The sequence below is a fragment of the Pinus tabuliformis genome, chromosome X (genome assembly GCF_031772625.1).
Source record: "Pinus tabuliformis cultivar Carrire ecotype Pingquan chromosome X, CPIR1, whole genome shotgun sequence".
In the NCBI taxonomy this organism is placed as follows: Eukaryota; Viridiplantae; Streptophyta; class Pinopsida; order Pinales; family Pinaceae; genus Pinus; species Pinus tabuliformis.
This window is the reverse complement of record NC_142308.1, coordinates 191,424,952-191,442,522: the sequence shown is the minus strand read 5'-3', so window position 1 is coordinate 191,442,522 and position 17,571 is coordinate 191,424,952.

Genomic DNA, 17,571 nt, shown 5'->3' with positions numbered 1-17,571 from the left:
TGTGCATACTTGATAAGTCTATCAATTACCACCATGATGACACTCTTTCCTTCAAACTTGGGTAAACCTATGATAAAATCCATTGAAACCTCCTCCCAACATTGACTTGGAATGGATAAAGGTTGTGAAAGACCTAGGGTCTTAATTGTTTGAACTTTATTGTTTTTTAAACCAAACATTACATCACAAACCTTTGAATATCAGATTTAAGGCCATCCCAATAAAAATCCTTCTTAACCCTGTGGTAAGATTTTAAAAATCCTGAGTGCCCTCCTAAGGGAGAGGTGTGCAATTCGATAAGAATCTTTTGTTTGAGTTGGGAATTCTTACAGAGGTAGAAGCAATCTTTGTACCATAACAAATGATTTCTCCTCTAAATGTATGAGATGTACTATGGCCTTGTTATAACTTTTGAATGAGTGCCCACACTTCCTCGTCATTTTTCCATTCATCCCTTCCTTCATTTATCCGATCTAGTTAGATAATAGAAATCACGCTAAGAAATGCTTCCACATCCTCATCCTCTCTTGAGACTGCATCTGCAACAACATTTTGCTTCCATTTTTTGTAGATGATTTCAAAGTCATAACCCAACAGTTTGTGACCCATTTTTGCTGCTCTTATGAAGATTTATTCTAAAAGGTATTTAAGACTCTCATGATCTATTTTTACCTTAAAGTGTCTTCCCATTATGTAAGGTTGCCATTTCTTAATTGCATGTAGTATTGCCAACATTTCCTTCTCATAAATAGCTTTGTGTAAATAATTTCCTTTGATTCGATAACTTTCGAAAGAAATGGGTCTTTCTTCTTGAATTAAAATCACACTAATTCCATTTCCTGAGGCATCACATTCTGCAATAAAGGTTTTTGTGAAGTCTAGCATAGTTAGGACCAATGCTTGGCACATTGCCTCTTTAATATGTTCAAAGGCATTCATTGCTCTAGAGTCCAAGAAAATGCATCTTTCTTTAGTAATGTTGTTAGAGTTGTTGTTATTCTCCCATCATTCTTAACAAAATTGTGATAATACCCTATCAACCCAAGAAATCCTCACAGATGCTTTATGGATGTGGGGATTTTCCATTCCTTAATGGATTTAATTTCGCTAGGGTCTACCTTAAGAACTTCATGAGATACAATATGACCCAAATATTCCACCTCTTGTACTCTAAAGGAACATTTGATGGTTTTTGCATATAATTATTTCTCCTCCAATAGTTTGAGCACTCCATCAACATGTTGAACGTGATCCTTCCAATACTTGTTGTAGATTAGTATATCATCAAAAAATACTAAAACATATTTTCTAAGGAAGGGTTTGAGAATGGAATTCATCAAACCTTGAAATGTAGAAGGTGCATTGGTAAGGCCAAAAGGCCTAACAAAAAATTCATAATGACCCTCATGAGTTCTAAATGTTGTTTTCAGAATGTCTTCAATATTCATTCTGATTTGATGATATCCTGAATGAAGGTCCAACTTGGTGAAGTAAATTGATCCATGTAATTCATCCAATAATTCATCAATGACAGGAATGGGAAATTTATCTTTAAAAGTGAGCTTGTTGAGCTCCCTATAATCTAGACACATGTGCCATGATTCATCCTTTTTGTGCACCAATACTACTGGAGTAGAGAAAGAACTTTGAATAGTTTGAATTATACAAGCCTTTAGTATTTTTGCAACCATACATTCAATTTCACTCTTTTGGGAATAATGATATCTTTAAGGCCTAATATTTGGAGGAACACTTCCTATAATCAAATGAATAGCATGATCATGATCATGAATAGGTGAGAGGCCTTTGGGAGTCTCAAATACATTGGAATGATTGTCCATGAAATTTTGGAGATTTGGAGAAATAGAGGATTTCGATGTGGGAACCTCTAGCGACCATAATTATGAAATTACGCCAAGTTTCTCTTTCTTTAGAAGCTTTGTCATGCCATTAGAGCTAATTATCTTTCGTGGTTTCCCCATGATACCCCTTAATTCAACTTCCTTTCCTTCTGAAAAAAAATTCAAGAAAAGTTATTGGAAATTAAAAGCTATCATACCCAAAAATTGTAGCCATTGGAATCCTAGTACAACATCAGCACCACCGATTATAATGGAAAGCATTAGACTATTCAACACATATTCTTCCATGGATAACTTGATATTATGGCACTTTCTAGAGAAATTTATGGTTCTTCCATTTTCAACCATCACTTGACACTCTAGTGCTGGATATAGGAAGAAATTCAATTCTTTCGCTATCTTATAATGAATAAAATTATGGGCACTTCCTGAATCAATCAACACTATTACCTTTTTATTGTTTGTATGTCCTTCTATCTTGACAGTTTCAGGAGTGGTTATTCCAGCTAATTCATTGCGACATATGGTCAAATTAATTTTTTTATTTCTCTAGGCTTTGTTCCTGGTGTGTATCCTCTTCTTTTGGTTTTTCTTCTTCCTCTTCACAATCTATGTAAAATAATTTATTCTCAGTACACTTCCATCTTTAGAGTTGTGATTAGTAGGCTTCCTTGCTTCCATAATATTTCTTCCAATTTTTCTTTCCAACCAGAATGCCTTCTCCAATGAGTGAGGTTCCCAAAGCTGAACCTCATGTTGGATTATCCTTTAATCTCCCTATGAACAAATCAATCCTATGCTCGTCTGGAATATCTTGTACCCTTATATTAATTTTTTGTAAGTCCTCAATGTGCTCCACCATTTAACCTTTTTGTTTCAGATTTATCAATTGGCTAAAAAAGGTATTGCCTTTTGTATCCTCATAATGTGCAATCATTTCTTCCATAATAATTGCCCAAGTGACAATTTGTTTACTAGAGAAAATCCATCAATACCATACAAACTGATTGGGTTCCAAATATAAAGTCATAATGCGTACCTTTTGTGTGTTTTTCACATTATGGAGATCGAAATATTGCTCCATCTGTAGCATCCATGTTACAGTATCCTTGCCATCAAACTTCCTCATATCGATATTTGGAACATGGTGGGTCTTCAATCCAACATGAGAGTCTATGAAATCATGATTAACATTTATTTTGTTCTCATCATGATTTTCCTTTATTACCTTTTCACCATTAGGAAGCATTTCTTGTAGCACTTTTCCAAATGGCCTTTCAAACCTTCCATGTGTTTCTTTAAATATTCCATGTTCACTTATAAACCATCCATCTTAGCTTCCACGCCATCCATCTTATCTTCCACACCATTCATTAAACCATCCATCTTAGCTTTCATGCCTTTCTTTAAACTATCCATCTTAGCTTCTGTTACATTTTGTGAGAGTGAAATTTGTTGCACTTGGTCTCGTAATTTTGATATATCATGTTTCATTTCTTCCTCCTCTTCATGAGTCATGCTAGAACTTTCAAGATGCTTACTAAGTGTTTCCATTTTCTTTCTTCAGGGCATCAATTAATGATAATTATGTTTCACTATTTCCTTTGAATTCCTTCAAACTAATTTTTCAAGCCAAACTTATGCAAAATTTTCAAAAGACTACACACTTTTTTTGGCTTTGTAGGATCTAGATATTGAATCTATTGTATCTCTATAATATCGGATCTCCAGGGTCTAACATTTGATCCTATGGTATCTCTCTGAGTGCTCCTTTCAACCTTGCAATTCTAATCATGATTGGATTCTTTAAGAAATCATTATTCCAAATCTCCCACGATGACCTGATTATAGACGGGTTCAGTAGAGAAAAATTGTACAAATTTCCACGTGTCGTTGTTTCGACCTTCTGACTTGAAATTGATACCCAAAAAACTACAGTCTGTCCTTGTTCCGCACCTTTTTATGAAATTTCAAACTCATCATTAGAGATAAATTTATGAAGATTTTACCAAGGCCCCCTATTTGAGATATAATTCGATATCCTACCAAAACCCTAACTTCCTTGGATCATATCTCTGGAAATAAAGTGAGACAAGATCTGAAATACAGACCCTATGTTCATCAAGATTTTGGCTCGAATGGGTTTTAATTTTTGTGTCTCAAACGTCATATAAAAAAAGGTATAGAGAAAATTCCATGATCACCTCTTTGAGGTAGAAAAACCCTAGATTCCAAGGCTCTTATTCCAATTGTTATGCAACCAGCTCACAAAATAGAAGAAAAGATAGAGCAACGACTTCAAAATCAGACTCTTAGATGGGGAAACCTCCTTTATATTACACAAATGAACAATTGTTGGATGATACAAATGACAATATCTCCTTTCTATATATAGGAGTCTAAGGGGTCACAATATAGTCCAAGCCAACATAACAATCATAATGTAAGGGCACAACAATAACAATAGCAGGCTTCCATGGGGAACAATAATAAAAATATGGTGACAAAATGAACATAACAATAACAATAAGGGGCTACAATGACAATAATAATAAGGGAATACACTAGTATTATAGGGACCTAACATGCTATATTAAGATCTTTAGAGAGTAGGATAAAATTTCCATGTCAAGTTGTGATCACCAGAAAATAAAAATGGTAGTAATATGTTTTCTTATGTGAGAGATATTTCTATGTGTCATTATGATAAAATGTGATAAAGGTTGTAGTAATAATTCTATATGCACAAACCACATGAGGTTTTCTAACCTATGATTTTAGGGTCCTCTCCACCATAGTGAGTTTAATCAACTAATAATCTAACCTATGATAATCCTTTGGGATATATTTGCATTTGTTGTAGAGGATACAACCTTTGACTATGGTTTTTTTCACTAGAGGAGAGAGTGGTAGAAATATTCCTACATTTTATAGCCTAGGGTGTGGATGTTAGTGTTAGAGTCGGGCTCGTCATCCCTCCGTCAGAGATCATTTCTCTTATTGCATTTCACTTTTAGGTGTCTCGCTCAATTCACTCAGTTTCATTTCACTAGGGGCATGCCATAATCTGACGAAAGGGTCTTTTCATTCATTACCCCTCATGCCTTATCCACGTTGGCTCAGGTCTATTCATCAAAATCAAGTTCTAAAGTCACTTACAGTCCTGTTTCAGTTTCTAGATCAGTAAGAGTCATTTCAGTCATTAGGTCTAAGCTTAGTCAATTTGGTCTTCAACAATGTCTAATAATGCCAACAGACTCATGAGGGAGGTCCTTAATAAGTTTTCATTTTTTAATATTTTCATCATCATATGCTCGACTATGACTTTTCTTCAAAACTCTGTTTTGAAGAAAATTCGTCATTTGGTTTTGTAATAAATTGTCATGTAATTTTCAAAAAAAATTTAGTTGTTGAAATCTCCAAGCGCAGCCCTGGTCTTCCTTTGTCAAGACATGCCACTATCCCTGCAAAAAAATGACAAAATACTCATCACTCAAGCCAAAAAATCAAAAGGGAAACAAAAAGACAAAGTTTTATTAATTGTGGAAAAAGTGCCAAGTCAAAACATTACAAAGTGGGTTTGTGAGAAACAAAAATCAAATCCATCACTATAAGATGTTCACATGGTTTTAAAACATTCATTTGCCTCCAAGAGATCAAAGAGGGTCGAAGTCTAGTGGTGAGAGGGTGAAATTGTCATGTTTCAAGCCAAAGTTTTGTTCAAAGCCGGGCACGGTGCATAGAGCAGGTGGTGCGGTACACTGGGGAGGCGCGGCGCATTGGCCGAGATCATCCAGTGTAAATTAACACGTGCGCAGCCCACCGGGAAGGCGCGGCGCGTTGGGCAAATTGCATGGCGCACACAGCCGACTGGCCCGAAAAGTTCCAAAACGGCCTCCAAATGCCAAAAACGTGCAAATTTCTCTTGATTTCAAGTAGATTGAGCTCCTTCTCCACTGTTCATCCATCCAAGTTTATGGTGTATATTATGTTTGATGTGGTGAATGCAAAAACAAAAAGTCAAACCCTACCATGTCAAAATCTTCACATGAAAATTGCTATTTAGGGTTTCAAAATTTTTTTGCCACCAAGCTTACTCTTTTCCATCATTTTCTTTTCTCCTTGACTCCATTTTTTCCCTTGATTTCATTGTTCCCTATCCCCTAAAATTAGTAAACCCCTATCCCAAATTCCCTTTCCCAAACTTTCAAATGTGAAACCCTAAACCCTATTCCCACACATAAATCCCAAACCCTCTCCCATATTTCCCTAACAAATCTATCCAAATAGTTCCTAATCCCTTACTATTATTTCCCCTTCCTAACAGTCCCTCATACATTCTTACCCTTGGAGGCAGAAAACTAAAATCACCCTAAATCTCATCAAGAAACCTCACACATTAGCAAGCATTGGGAGTCTTGTCTCGAGAGAGTTAACATCCACTTGGAGAAATTGCTGGACAAGGGCAATAGAGATAAGGCATTTCTGAGACACATGTCTTTCCACTACATGGCATGGAACAAGGTCTGCAAGGCACAGATCAAGAATTTAAAGGCAAAATTAAAGAAGGCAATAAGGAAGCAAAAGAGGCAAAAGGAGCATGATCATATTTGGATATTGGTCGAAGCCTCTTTAGCCCAGCATGACATTTGATGAAGAAGGTGAAGCCCAAATTTCAAGAAATTTGGGCATTTTTGGCATTTTGACAAATTTTGGCACAAAAAACAAGGTTTTTCTCCCTATGCGCCGCGCCACATGGCGCGCGCTTTTTCTAGGGAGCTCCAAATCACAAAAAGTTTACATTTGTATATTTTTCATGAAAGATCATGGTTGCTGGTGCATGGCCAAGAAATTTTGGCAAGTTTTGAGTCCTCAGGAGGTCAAAAACACTCAAAAAATGACCTCACTCCCCCTATTTTGACACACAAGAAGCAGTCTTGAGAGATTGATGTTTTGGAGGGGTAAAAAACATCCAAATTCAAAAATTCCACTTGGGATGGAAATCAGACAGGTAGGGCTTTCCAACAAGAACACATGGGATCAATTTTAACTTCAGGAAGTGCCTAAAATCAGCTCCAAAGTGGCGTGATGCATAAAGAATCAGGCACGGTGCATAAAGGATTTTTGCCCATTTTTCACTGTTCAGCTCAGAAATTCGCCCAGTTTTCACCAATTTTGCTTTTTTATGTTACACTTGATCTTTCATGATGAAATTTGATAAATACGATGTAATATTGGGACATTTTTACTTGTTCTATAGGAATCATTCACTAAAAAGTGAAAATTAAATGAATGAATCAGTTTCCTAGCATATAGGGGTAAGTCATTTGACTACCTAGATTTCAGTTCCTTGTTTAGAATTAGTTCAGACAGCTCCTATAATGATGAGCTCGACCCGTAGAGGCAAGGGAATAGGTTTGGCTTGTATATATCATGTCATTTCTCATTCATTTTCAGGGTTGGATACTTGGGATTGCTGGGCACTCTATTGTACATTTCATTTCTACAATTTTGGCAAAGGAGAGACAAGGGTTTTGTAGGACTTGTTGGGATCCATGTGGCTCTATGTTTTGATGGTGCTTTTCTCTATGTATTTGTTAGATCATTGATGTTTATGTGTATCATTTTCCCTTCTCTTGTCTTCTGCAATTAAACAAATTATTGTTTAAGGTAGAATTCATTGGACTGCTCTCCTCTGCCTTGAAATTTTGTTTAATTTTACATGTTTTCACCTGTTTGAGGAGGACCCTTGAGACTTTCTTGCCATCCTTAGCCCCTCACTGGTCTAATCCATCACTTTATTCAATCTAAAACATCAAAACGATTGCCTTCCTTGCCCCAATCATAACTCTGCAAAAACTAGGCCTCATCCCTGGACCCAAAATTTGTCTTTCCCTTTCTTCCAACAAAAACCCTTAAAATATCAAATCAAAACTTTGCACTTCATACCTACCCTAAGATTAGTTGTTAAATTAGTCATCTCAAACCCCATTGATGATCTTTCGCTGAGATTGACCCAGAGATGGCCCTCTCCTATCCTCGTAGGGCTAGCTACGAGGTTGAGCGTGGTTTGATGTGGACCTAAAACCTTGCCTTTTCAGCCTGAGGCAAATCTAGGCTCTGACATAGTGGAAACCATACCGGGGAGAAAAGTTTTTGCTTGTTGGTGTCATTTGTTTTATAAGCTGCAGACAGAGCTTGAAGTTATGCCAGGTAGCCTTCGAAATGCTTTTGCCTTGCATTAGCGAAAGTAGATAAATGTTGCTTCAATCAATCTCTGGTCTAGCTTCTAAACATGACTTCTAACTTGTTAATTGCCCTTGTACATGTATCAAGTTTAGATGTGATTGTTGATGGTAGACAACGATCAGACACAACAAGGCTGAAATCATTCACTTGGAAACTTCATTCAGTGAAAAATCCTAAAATCAATACTTCATGTTGACTCCACTGCAGTAAGATCAGTAGCTTTAAGATTTTCAAGATGGAACGGGTTGCAAGAAGATACGCTCCCATGAGCTGAGATCACATTCCAGGTTTTCCAGATAAAATTCCCAAGGTAGATTGGCAAAAGAATTTGCCTATGTTTAAAGAGGGTGATAGGAAGGATGTTGCCTTACATCTGGTTAGATTTCACATACATTTTCGCAAGTTGAAGGTTGATTTTCCTGAATATTGCTTGATGAAGATATTCATAGCCAATCTAGAAGGTGAAGCCCAATCTTGGTATGAAAGTTTGCCGCTTGCTTGTATTTACTGTTTGAAGGATTTTCATGCCATGTTCTTTGAAAGGTATAAAGAATATTATCCATCATTAAATTTAGTTCAGAACTTTTGCAAACATGCTTATAGTTTTATTGAAAGCCTTGAGAAATATTATGAAGATGATGACTTCATGGATGACGAGATCATGGAAGCCTTGTACGAGAATCCATTTCAGCAACATGAAGAGAACCTAGAGGATTCCCATCAAGATGCTCAGGAAGCTTTGCAGTACGATCAAGATCTTGGTACAATGGAAAATGATCAAAGAAAAGGTTTTGTTTCAAATCTGTCCATAGAGGAAGACGATATGCAGGAAAGTCATGTTTCGATTTCAGAAGGTGATAAAGTCAAATCAGCTATTTTAGATCTAGATTCAGATAGTGTCGATCAAGAATACCTTGTGTTCAATCCCATGAAGGAGAGCTCTGCTATTGAGATCATTCTCAGTTCATTAGAACACAGCCTTCATGAGGTGGTAATCCAGTCAGTCCATGAAAAAAAGAATGAGATCTTTGTTCGAGTAAGTGATAAATCTTCTTTCAATAATTTAGTGATAAATGGTAATCTGATTGCCATATCATATGAAAACAATTACTATTTGAGCAAAACAAAACAAAAATCATTATCTCCTTTGTCTAAAAATTAGATAGATCAACTCTTGAAAGGTCATGTTATAGCCCAAGCTAAAGCAGATTTGCAGTGCACACATGGTCAAGAAAGTGTTGGTGAAACTTCTTCCTCTTCTAAAAATGATGATGGTCTTGTAATCAGTTTTATAGATCAGCAAACAAATAATATTTTCTTTCACAAAGATGATAAGGCTGTCATGTTTGATAATCTTGAATATTTTTTTTTGTCTAAGAATGACCTAGACCATGAAGTTGAGGAATATGAGCTTGAGAGAGACAATATGCCAGGATTTCTAATGGTCAAGGAACCTGCAGCTAACACTCAGATGGCATAAGCAAATACCTCTCTCTGCATTCCTATCCCTCGGAAATCAATTGTTCTTTCAAATAAAAATGGAGGGAGTACTTGTATTTTTGCAGCTAGATCTCAAGATAAGCCAGTGTTTTAGGATTTTTAAGATCCCTTCGGCATTCTTATCCAAGCATTAGAAAAGATAAATATTGCCTGGTTCATTATCATAAGCTTTGGTTTTAGTGGTTATTTTGAGTTGCCTACAGGTTCATCATTCCGCGTGCTCGAGAAAAGTGAGCTCAGAAATTTGGTATGTAGCCATCTGCTAGATTGGTTACATTGGAAAGATCATTACACATGATTGTACATATTTCATTAGTATGCAGGTGGTTTTCATCATGATTTGAGATCTTGATGGATTGCTGTCGTTCAATAAGCTTTGTAAGTTCTTGTTTTAGTTAAGTCAGTCATGAGTCATTTGTGAGTCAGTTTTCAGTCTTGTTGTTAAGTTAGTTTGTGTCAGTTTTCAGTAATGCATTTTAGATTGAGTTTTTGACTCCATTGCCCAATGGATGAAGGAACTTGTCTTCTCTTCCAAAGATCCGTAGTTCTTGGCACCTCCAAGGAGCTACCATCCCCATTAGAGCCAATGTTAGAGTCGGTCTGGTCATCCCTCCATCATAGATCATTTCTCATATTGAATTTCATTTTTAGGTGTCTCGCTCAATTCACTCAGTTGCATTTCACTAGGGGCATGCCATAATCTGACAGAAGGGTCTTGTCATTCATCACCCCTCATGCCTTATCCATGCTGGCTCAGGTCTGTTCATCAAAATCAAGTTTTAAATTCACTTACGGTCATCTTTCAGTTTCTAGATCAGTAAGAGTCATATCAGTCATTAGGTCTAGGGTTAGTCAATTTGGTTTTCAACAATGTCTAATAATGCCAACAAACTCATGAGGGAGGTCCTTAATAAGTTTTCATTTCTTAATATTTTCATCATCATATGCTTGACTATGACTTTTCTTCAAAACTCTTTTTTGAAGAAAATTCGTCATTTCATTTTGTAATAAATTGTCATGTAATTTTCAAAAGGTTTTTCAATTGTTGAAATCTCCAGGCGTAGCCCTGGTCTTCCATTATCAAGACATGCCACTATCCCTGGAAAAAATTGACAGAAGATTCATCACTCAAGCCAAAAAATCAAAAGGGAAACAAAAAGACAAAGTTTTATTAATTGTGGAAAAAGTGCTAAGTCAAAACATTACAAAGTGGGTTTGTGAGAAACAAAAATCAAATCCATCACTATAAGATGTTCACATGGTTTTAAAACATTCATTTTCCTCCAAGAGATCAAAGAGGGTCGAAGTCTAGTAGTGAGAGGGAGAAGTTGTCAAGTTTCAAGCCAAAGCTCTGTTCAAAGCTGGGTGCGGCGCATAGGGCAGGTGGCGTGGCGCACTGGGGAGGCGCCATGCATTGGGTGCGATCATCCAATGTAAATTAACACGCGCATGCCGCACCGGTAAGGCGTGGCATGTTGGGCAAGCTGTGCGGCGCACATAGCCAACTGGCCCAAAAAGTTCCAGAATGGCCTCCAAACGCAAAAAACGTGCAAATTTTTCTTGATTTCAAGTAGGTTGAGCTCCTCCTTCATTGTTCATCCATCCAAGTTTATGGTGTATATTATGTTTGATGTGGTGAATGCCAAAAGGAAAACTCAAACCCTACCATGTCAAAATCTTCACATGAAAATCGTTGTTTAGTGTTTCAAAAATTGTTTGCCACCAAGCTTACTCTTTTCCATCATTTTCTTTTCTTCTTGACTCCATTTTTTCCCTTGATTTCGTTGTTCCCTATCCCCTAAAATTACTAAACCCCTATCCCAAATTCCCTTTCCCAAAATTTTAAATGTGAAACCCTAAAACCTATTCCCACACATAAATCCCAAACCCTCTTGCATATTTCCCTAAAAAATCTATCCCAATAGTTCCTAATCCCTTACTATTATTTCCCCTTCCTAACAGTCCCTCATACATTCTTACCCTTGGAGGCAGAAAACTAAAACCACCATAAATCTCATCAGGAAACCTCACACATTAGCAAGCATTGGGAGTCTTGTCTTGAGAGAGTCAACATCCACTTGGAGAAACTGCTAGACAAGGCCGATAGAGACAAGGCATTGCTGAGACACATGGATTTCCACTACATGGCACGGAACAAGGTCTGCAAGTCACGAATCAAGAATTTAAAGGAAAAATTAAAGAAGGCAATAAGGAAGCAAAAGAGGAAAAAGGAGAATGATCATCTTCGGATATTGGCTGAAGCATATTTAGCCCAGCATGACATTTGATGAAGAAGGTCCAGCCCAAATTTCAACAAATTTGGGGCATTTTTGGCATTTTGACAAATTTTGGCACAAAAAACAGGGTTTTTCTCCCTATGCGCCACGCCACGTGGCACGCGCTTTTGCTAGGGAGCTCCAAATCACAAAAAGTTTACATTTATGGATTTTTCATGAAAAATAATGGTTTCTCTTGCATGGCCAAGAAATTTGGGGAAGTTTTGAGTGCTCAGGAGGTCAAAAACACTCAAAAAATGACCTCACTGCCCTTATTTTGACACACAGGAAGCAGTCTTGGGAGATTGAAGTTTTGGAGGGACAAATGACATCTAAATTCAGAAATTCCACTTGGGTTGGATAGTAGACAGGCAAGGCTTTCCAATAAGTACACTTGGCCTCAATTTGAAATTCAGGAAGTGCCTAAAAATTAACTCCAAAGTGGCGCAATGCATAGAGAGTCAGGCACGACGCATAGAGGATTTTTGCCCATTTTGCATTGTTCAGCTCAGAAATTCACTCAGTTTTCACCAGTTTTGCTTTTTGATGTTACACTTGATCTTTCATGATGTAATTTGATAAATATGATGTAATATTGGAACATTTTTACTTGTTCTAGAGGATTCATTTACTAAAAAGTGAAAATTAATTGAATGAATCAGTTTCCTAGCATATAGGGGTAAGTTGTTTGACTACCTAGATTTCAGTTCCTTGTTTAGAATTTGTTCAAACAACTCCTAGAATTATGAGCTCGACCCCTAGAGGCAAGGGAATAGGTTTGTCTTGTCTATATCATGTAATTTCTCAGTCATTCTCAGGGTTGGATACTTGCGATTGCTGGGCACTCTATTGTACATTTCATTTATGCAATTTTGGCAAAGGAAAGACCAGGGCTTTGCAACACTTGTTGGGATCCATGCGGCTCTATGTTTTGATGGTGTGTTTCTCTATGTATTTGTAAGTTCACAGATGTTTATGTGTATCATTTTCCCTTCTCTTGTCTTCTACAATTAAACAAATGAGTGATTAAGGTAGAATTCATTGGACTTCTCTGCTCTGCCTTGAAATTTTGTTTAATTTTACATGTTTTCACTTGTTTGAGGAGGAATCTTGAGACCTTCTTTCCCTCCTTAGCCCCTCTCTAGTCTGATCCATCCATTCATTCAATCCAAAACATCAAAATGATTGCCTTCCTTGCCCCAGTCAGAACTCTGCAAAAACTAGGCCTCATCCCTGGACCCAAAATTTGCTTGTCCCTTTCTTCCAACAAAAACCCTTAAAAACTCAAATCAAAATTTTTCACTTCATACCTAGCCTAAGATCAGTTGTTAAATCAGTCATCTCAAGCCCCATTGATTATCTTTCACTGAGATTGAACCGGAGAGAGCCCTCTCCTGTCCTCGTAGGGCTAGCTACGGGGTTGAGCGTGGTTTGATGTGGACCTAGAACCTTGCCTTTTCAGCCTGAGGCAAATCTAGGCTCTAACAATTAGGAAAAATATCAAGGGAGGTGGGGTGAATCAATATCTTTTGTTCACTTTAACTTCCAATTTCACATTCAAAATTATGTATGCTACTATTATTCATGCAACATATGTGTTTATGCGACTTTAGTAAATGTAACTTGCATATGGTTAGATTAATTAAATTTTCATAACATCCATTAGATGTTTAACTTAATCATTACATTATTATTTCATTAGCCTATGGAGTAAAGAACAGATAAATCAAAACACATAAAAAACAAGTCAACACATATGAACACCAAGATTTCAAGTGAAAACCCAATGTGGGAGAAAACCACTACTACTGTCATCTCTATATTCTTGTCTTATTATAATGTAAAATCATTACATCATTGTTTTGTGATGGCACAAACTGTTACCAACACGCAGACACCTACCTATAAGAGGCTAGAAGCTCCACTCATTCTCTAACACCCACTCGAAGAAAACTACAACTCCCTGATCTTATTTATCAACTCCTAATGGAAGGGAGCTCCTACCCCATCATTGAAGGCTGCAACCCTCAGTACTTTTTGGACCATGTTTCATAGTATTTCACACAGGATGCACCTGTCAATCAATCATCAAAACATGCAAGTGGCCTTTCACCAAATTTTAACACTAGACCCATACCACCAATAAGTCTAAACCATAATATTAAATCAAAAAATATGAACCATTGAAGTTATGTAAACAAACTAAATCACTTAAAGATTAAGGCATTGAATATTGAAGCAAACCAATCACTGAAATGGATATCAAATCAATGAAATACCAAATCATATTGTCATATGTCAACCATTCAATCATTCACCGATTAATAACACTATTAGATACAAGAAAATCATCACAAAAAAATGTGCAGTCACTGCAAACCTTGATCAATATCGAATTCAAAATTTATATCCAACTATTCTGAAGTATACCAATGTATATACATGCTTCCTGTGGATAACACCTATGTATAAATCCCAATTCTAAGAATCCTATTAGATTATGAAATTGAATCATTGTATCAATTGTTGAATCAATGAAATAATGAGTCATAAAATTAACTAATCACTCACTGAATGCAGTATCTTCATTGATCAATATATGAAGTGAAAACCAAATCAATCGATTCAAAACTTCTAGACACGGATTATCATGATTAAGACACCATTGATAGACAATAACAAATAAAACAAACATCATCAATTGTCAGCAGCAATTCAAACCCTGATCAAATTCAACTTAGAATGTATACACGATAATCTTTAACTAGATCTACGTATATACACTCTTATCATGCGTAAAACCTCTACAAGATTCATATAAGGATTTCAACAATGAAGTGTCTTTTGTATCAAAGCCATGATACTCATCAACAACGACCATTCTTCAAAGATATATCCACAACATAATCATCTCATGAGAACAACATAAATAATAGTAGCATGAACATCCTCATCATCAAGAAGAAATCAACTAGATAAGAGAGTGTAGCATCAATAACATACATATCCACCTCACTAAGTGCATTAAGATGTAGCATCAATCAATAATAAGGCACCATCAATAACTAAATCATTTTCAACCCAAGCATCATTGATACCCATGACATAGTGACAATAACTTATATATTTTTAGTAGTGAATAAGATAGATGAAATTAGTAATAACCTTTAACTCATCATAGAATCCATCATGAAAAAAGGAGTATTGAAGAAGACAATAATGCCAAAAATGAAATATTAGAAGCATAAGAGATGCTCCCCCTGAACCTATGCCAACTCTCCATCATCAATTTTGATATTATAGCCATCCCATCAATCAACAGATGAATCAAATAACCATTTCAACAACATCAATAATATAATATTTTGCAATAAATCGTAAACTCATCATGAACCAACATCATACTAAGAAGCATATTAGCATCATTATCAGACTACAACAAATAAATGTTACAACTAGAAATCCAATAATGAAAGCATGGAATCATATTAGAAGCTCCCCATGAATGTGTGCCACTTCTTTATCATCTCATAAAGCCATACGTGACTGACTGTGTAAAAAATCGCATATACACATAATTGTCATTCATGAGAAACACGTACATGATGTAAAATGTTTATTTTTCATAGCCACAACTCCCCTTGAATATGACATGTATGTTCCTATTATGTTAGAAAAATTATCAAAGTGAAGAGGTAGGAATCAACCATAACTTTTTTTTGAGATACTCAAAGGAATCATGTGGAAGAGGCTTGGTGAATAAGTCTACAAATTTTTCCTCTGAAGGTATATATTCCAACTTGACTTTTTGTTCAAAAATTTGTTCTCTAAGAAAATGGTATTTGATTGGAATGTTCGTAGTTTTTGAATATATGATAGGATTTTTAGAAATAATTATGGCACTAGTATTGTCATAAAGAATAGGTACAGGTTAAGGACAAGTGACTTGAATGTCTTGTAATGTTTGGATCATCCATAGAAGTTGATTACAACAAGAAACATCACTAACATATTCTACTTTAGCAGTTGATAAAGCAATAGAACTTTGTTTCTTACTGAACCAAGAAACTAAGTGGGGTCCCAAATAGAATGCTCCTCCACTAGTAATTTTGCAGTCATCAACATTACCTACCCAATCTGCATCTTTGTAAGCATGAAGTGAAAAATTAGTGTTTTTGGGATACCGTTGTCCAAGATCTTGAATGATTTGCAGATACTTGAATATCCTCTTGACTTCTTTGATATGTGATTCCTTAGGATTTTCTTTGAATCATCCAACTATACCAAATGCATGAATAATGTTTGTTCTTATACTGGTAAGATAAATCAAGTTATCAATCATAGATCTTTATTTAAGTTGACTAACTAAAGGAGAGTCATCATTTTAACTAAGATTGAATCATGTTACCATTGGTGTGCATACATGTTTGTAGTCTTCTAGTACATATTTGTTCATAATATTCTTGAGATACTTAGTTTGAGAAAGGAAGATATAATCCATAGTTTAATGAACCTAAAGATCAAGAAAGTATGTTTTTTTTTTGTGTAAATCAGCGTATTATATTAGCGTAAGAATACATATTTTACAAAAGGTCTGCATGAGCAGACAACAGACTACCCTTTTACAAATCATGCACTGAGAGATGACCAAAAAACCCATCCAAACGACCCCAAGTACACCACACAGGGCGGCAAAGAAAAAGGGGGTTGACAGAAGTAGTAGAGACCAGATCTCTACACAACTAGAGCCACAGACAATGAACGTTGAGTTCCTGAGCAAAATATAACAAAACCAAGAAAACCCACCAGGGTAGGTAGATACAACAACTTACCCAACCTTAGGAATTCAGCAAGAACGATAGCCAAGACCCGTTACATTTCAGGAACAATATAATTTTTTGAGGTTTGCGGCGCAGACGCTGTCTTAGCTTTGCCTGCGTGAGCAGGCATTGGATGAGTGTTCTGAAAATCACCAATGCGCTCCTCCATCCTATCCTCAGCATACCTAGCATCAGGACCTATATTGTTCCTCAAGAGACTAATCAGAACTGAGAGTTTCTTTGACATGGTGTCAAACTATTGTTCCAGTGCGCTTATCTTGAACTCCAAGCTTTCCAGAATTGCAATGTGCTCCTCTGACGTAGCTGCAGTCACCTGTTGGGCTTGACGCACTTGGTTAGAAGAGTTCCACTGCATACTTAGAGCTTTGGCCAACATTGTCTTCATTCTCCACATCTTTACTTGTGTTTGCACAAACTGTGTTGCACGTGTTGTAATCGCGCCTGGGCCCTGAATGTAGCCAATCTCCTTCTCCAGCTCTTGAGCCTCCAAATTTTCCTCCTCCTTCGTGGCAATGGCCTCCAACTCCTCGATTTTCCGTTTTTCTTTTTGCAAGATGCGGGTCTCATATGCTTCTCGACCTCTTTTTAAATCTCTGTTGGCTGAAGCGTTACGGCTTCCCTCTCCCGCCATGATTTCAACCACACTCGACAGGCATCACAACGTTCTACGGCCGAAGGAAGAGAGTTTCAGCCTCCAGATTGAAGAAACAGTGGCTCTCGCTCTGCGTGGAGCTACTAATAAATAGATGAAAATGGGGGATTCACTGGTTGTATGCTGATCCATTCCCTGTTGCCCACAGATCTTGTCATAATTATTCATGCGAGGTGGTGTATTATTTCGGT